The sequence below is a fragment of the Dermochelys coriacea genome, chromosome 2 (genome assembly GCF_009764565.3).
Source record: "Dermochelys coriacea isolate rDerCor1 chromosome 2, rDerCor1.pri.v4, whole genome shotgun sequence".
In the NCBI taxonomy this organism is placed as follows: Eukaryota; Metazoa; Chordata; order Testudines; family Dermochelyidae; genus Dermochelys; species Dermochelys coriacea.
Window position 1 is genome coordinate 178,295,056 of NC_050069.1, and position 5,100 is coordinate 178,300,155.

A 5,100-nucleotide genomic window follows, 5' to 3' on the forward strand; every position below is an offset into this window, starting at 1 on the left:
GTTCTGTTCGTTCTGCAAACCAACCCCAATAGTCCTTTATCATTGTCAAGGTTTCATAATATGATATTAAGTAAAGCCAAACAAACATTCTCACACCCAGGATTTTTGTATTAGGGAGGCCATTTCTTGGTGCTGTGAAGTTATGGAATACAGTAAGATACACAGCCATAGATGTGACACCTCCTCTAGGAAGGAAGTGTATTCTGCCTCTTTTTAAAAATTGGGGATGTGTTAAGTTTTAACAGATTTTTCAAATCCTTGCTCTGTAGACAGACAAAATAACGATTACAATAGTGAGCTTTTGTTTAGAGAAGCATTACACAATAATATAAAAAGAAAAGGAGCTAGCTCACGAAAGCTTATGCTCTAATAAATTTGTTAGTCTCTAAGGTGCCACAAGTACTCCTTTTCTTTTTGCGAATACAGACTAACACGGCTGCTACTCTGAAAACAGTAATATAAACAGCAGATCTCTTTATTTTAGAGTGCATTACATATTACAGAGTGAACATCATTCTGTTACCCAAAGCATGCTGTTTCTGCTGATTTTCTTAAATTGAGTGAAATCTCTAGTTACACACTTAACAAATCAGGTATTCGCAAAAAGAAAAGGAGTACCGGTGGCACCTTAGAGACTAACAAATTTATTAGAGCATAAGCTTTAGCTGTAGCTCACGAAAGCTTATGCTCTAATAAATTTGTTAGTCTCTAAGGTGCCACCGGTACTCCTTTTCTTTTTGCGAATACAGACTAACACGGCTGCTACTCTCAAATCAGGTATGTCTGTCAAACAATATTCAAAAAAACTGGACAGGTATGATGGTTGGTTTTGCAGGTGAGTGTACTTTGAATATTGAAAAAATGGTAAACCAATATCTAGAGTATTTTTGTCCTCTATTTTGCTCAATACATAGTTGTTACATTAATTTTTCCACAATCTCACATTTTTCTGAGCCATCCTGAGTTGCACTATTTCTTTTTCCAATGAGAGGCTCTCAGTAGGCTACCAGCTACTAGCAAATAAGAGATCAATTCTTTCATTGTGCATAGTCATTTCCATCATGAAGCCCCAGGATTACCAAAGAATCATTTGGCAACAAATAATCCAATAATTTGTAATATTTGGTTATAGACTGTATCCAAGTACTCTGACTGGACACATCCACTGTATATGCATAAAATCTTTCACCACAATTTCTCCAACACTTTCCTCATTCATATTTTAACCTAAGTGGTGTGAGGTACCACTGAAATAGTATCTTACAGATATTTTCTTTTATCATGCTATAGTCTGAGTTTGCCGTGCCTCTTTTTCCAGATCAAATCCCATTCTTTTCAGATAATCTGTCTATCCAGATCCTTTTCCAGTGTGTCCTATGAACTTTTTTTTTTGGGTGGGGGCAGGGAGAAGGGGGTTAGGAAAGTTGTCTGCAAAAGTTGATAATTAAAGAAACAAAAAAACAGAATTTGACCAGCTGGCATCACTTCTATTGAAGTTCACTTTTCCTCGAAAGTTGAGAAAAAAAATGCCTAACTTGATAGTAATGATTCATAGAATGGGCAAGTTAAAGTTAGAAATGCTTCTTCACTGAATAAATGACCAGCCCTATGTAGGCCATGTTTCTCCTAATATCTTAAACTCTCTGGTTCATGATTTGGGTTAAGATGTGAATTATTTGCAATAGGTATCACTAGTGAGGCAAAAGAACTTATGTCAAGTTCTATCCCAAACCCAGAGAGTAGCTTTTGCTAAAGGATGTGTACATACTTCTGGAGGGCATGATTTTTTATTAGCCCCTAATAGCCTAGCAATATTTATACTGCAATAATTATTTGGTTCAATAAAGCTTGTGTTTTGCTGGGAAAACTGCTCCAATGCATTATGGCTTTGAGATGGTTAGCATGATGCAACATTTGGAAAAGCTAGTCCAGCCTGCTTAATAGGGGTGTACAAAGTATCTGCACTCACTCAAGGTCTTTCCTTATTCCATATAAATGTTAACACCATCCTCTGTGTTCGTGCTAGAATTTTATCTGGGACAATCACAGAAAGATTTAGAAACAAGAAAGGTTTCAGAGTGGCAGCCATTTTAATCTGTATTCGCAAAAAGAAAAGGAGTATGTGTGGCACCTTAAAGACTAACAAATTTGAGCATAAGCTTTTGTGAGCTACAGCTCATTTCATCGGATGCATTTGGTGGAAGATACAGAGGGGAGATTTACACACACACAGAGAACATGAAACAATGGGTTTTATCATACACACTGTAAGGAGAGTGATCACTTAAGGTGAGCTAGCAGCAGGGGAGGGGGGAGGGAGGAAAACTTTTCATGGTGACAAGCAAAGTAGGCTATTTCCAGCAGTTAACAAGAACATCTGAGGAACAGTGGGGGGGTTGGTGGGGGGGAGAAATAACATGGGGAAATAGTTTTACTTTGTGTAATGACTCATCCATTCCCAGTCTCTATTTGTAGAGCTTGGCTGTAGACAATGGATCGTGTGGTGTGATCTGGATGAAAGCTAGAGGCATGGAGGTAGGAATAGCGGTCAGTAGGTTTCTGATATAGGCTGGTGTTTATGTGACCATTGTTTATTAGCACCGTAGTGTCCAGGAAGTGGATCTCTTGTGTGGACTGGTCCAGGCTGAGGTTGATGGTGGGATGCCTCTAGCTTTCATCCTGATCTACCACACGATCCATTGTCTACAGCCAAGCTCTATGATATAACCACATTTGCTCCAATCCCACAGACAGACACAAACACCTACAAGATCTCTATCATGCATTCCTACAACTACAATTCGCACCTGCTGAAGTGAAGAAACAGATTGATAGAGCCAGAAGAGTACCCAGAAGTCGCCTACTACAGGACAGGCCCAACAAAGAAAATAACAGAACGCCACTAGCCATCACCTTCAGCCCCCAACTAAAACCTTTCCAACGCATCATCAAGGATCTACAACCTATCCTGAAGGACGACCCATCACTCTCGCAGATCTTGGGAGACAGGCCAGTCCTTGCTTACAGACAGCCCCCCAAACCTGAAGCAAATACTCACCAGCAACCACACACCACACAACAGAACCACTAACCCAGGAACCTATCCTTGCAACAAAGCCCGTTGCCAACTCTGTCCACATATCTAGTCAGGGGACACTATCATAGGGCCTAATCACATCAGCCACAGTTCACCTGCGCATTTACCGATGTGATATATGCCATCATGAGCCAGCACTGCCCCTCTGCCATATACATTGGTCAAACTGGACAGTCTCTACGTAAAAGAATAAATGGACACAAATTGGACGTCAAGAATTATAACATTCAAAAACCAGTTGGAGAACACTTCAATCTCTCTGGTCACTCGATTACAGACCTAAGAGTGGCTATACTTCAACAAAAAAGCTTCAAAAACAGACTCCAACGAGAGACTGCTGAATTGGAATTAATTTGCAAACTGGATACAATTAACTTAAGCTTGAATAGAGACTGGGAATGGATGAGTCATTACACAAAGTAAAACTATTTCCCCATGTTATTTCTCCCCCCCACCCCACCCCCCACTGTTCCTCAGATGTTCTTGTTAACTGCTGGAAATAGCCTACCTTGCTTGTCACCATGAAAGGTTTTCCTCCCCCCGCTGCTGGTGATGGCTCATCTTAAGTGATCACTCTCCTTACAGTGTGAATGATAAAACCCATTGTTTCATGGTGTGTGTGTGTGTGTAAATCTCTCCTCTGTATTTTCCACCAAATGCATCCAATGAAGTGAGCTGTAGCTCACGAAAGCTCATGCTCAAATAAATTTGTTAGTCTCTAAGTGCCACAAGTACTCCTTTTTTTTAGAAAAAAGAAAGATATCCTTGACAAAATATTTTTGACTGGGACTGTCCTTCCTAACCAAGAAATTTGCATACTTTCTCCACCATGGCAGATCTCATTTTATTTGACAAAGTAGGAATTTACATCTAATTTCATAGCATTCTTCTAGATTGAGAATTGAGTTCTCAGATATCATACAGACAGAGCTTCCCATTTGTACCCAAATGTTTTCTAGAGGAAAGACTTTTCAGAGTCTTGCACATTTATACCTAGGGTTTCAGATTTGACCTCATTTAATTTGAATCCAGATGCTTTCCCAAAGTCCAGTATTTCTTTATATACTAATATTAGGGAAATGTTTGAGTTAGATAAAAATATATCATCAATATACCTTCCCGGTTTATTTAATCTCCCACGTGCTGCTAGTTCCCTACAGAACCCAATCAAAGCAAGTCCTATGAATTCTTGATGATCATGCATTTAACATACTTCTCACAAATAAGTCAAGAGTGATTTCCTGCTTTATATTAAGGTGAAAAGTCTATCCCTGCATTGGCAGTGATCTTTTCTAATGGGCCCATTAACCCAAAAAAAGGATAAGACACTTAGGGTAATCCTAAGTGGAGCTTTTGGGTGCTAACACAAAAACAACGAAATTCTTTTGTCTTTGCCATGATCATGTTTGAACTTAGGTGATAGGAGACTATATGTACATTGACATGGGAGAAAACAAAATGATAAAGTTTGCAGATGACACAAAAATTTGCAGAGTGGTAAATAATGAAGACTACAGAGGTCACTGATACAGAGCAACCTGAATCGCTTGATGAACTGAGTTCAAGCAAACAATATGCATTTTAATATGGCTAAATATAAATGTACACATCTAGGAACAAAGAATGTAGGCCATACTTCTAGGATGAGGGACTCTATCCTGGGAAGCCAAGACTCTGAAAAAGATTTGAGGGGTCATGGTAGCTATTCAGCTGAACATGAGCTCCCAGGGTGAGGGTATGGCCAAAAAAAGTGTCATTCTGGGATGCATAAACACAAGAATCTCAAGTAGAAGTAAAACAGGTTATTTTTCCTCTGGAAGTGATACTGGTATAACCTCTGCTAGAATACTGCATCCAGTTCTGGTGTTCACAATTCAAGCATATTGTTTAATTGGAGACAGTTCAGAGAAGAGCCATGAGAATGATTAACAGATTAGAAAACATGCCTTACTGACACAAGGAGCTCAATCAATTTAGCTTCACAAAGAAAAGGTTAAGGGGTG

At 39.2% G+C, this 5,100-nt stretch overlaps 1 long non-coding RNA gene across 1 annotated transcript; it reads left to right on the top strand.

The window, feature by feature from the left end:
- Positions 1 to 410: 410 nt before the first annotated feature.
- On the top strand, positions 411 to 4,779 carry LOC122458884. The gene is made up of 3 exons (XR_006279196.1): positions 411 to 593; positions 778 to 2,070; positions 3,857 to 4,779. It is a non-coding gene; the product is annotated as an uncharacterized LOC122458884 (long non-coding RNA).
- The last annotated feature ends 321 nt before the right edge of the window (positions 4,780 to 5,100 follow it).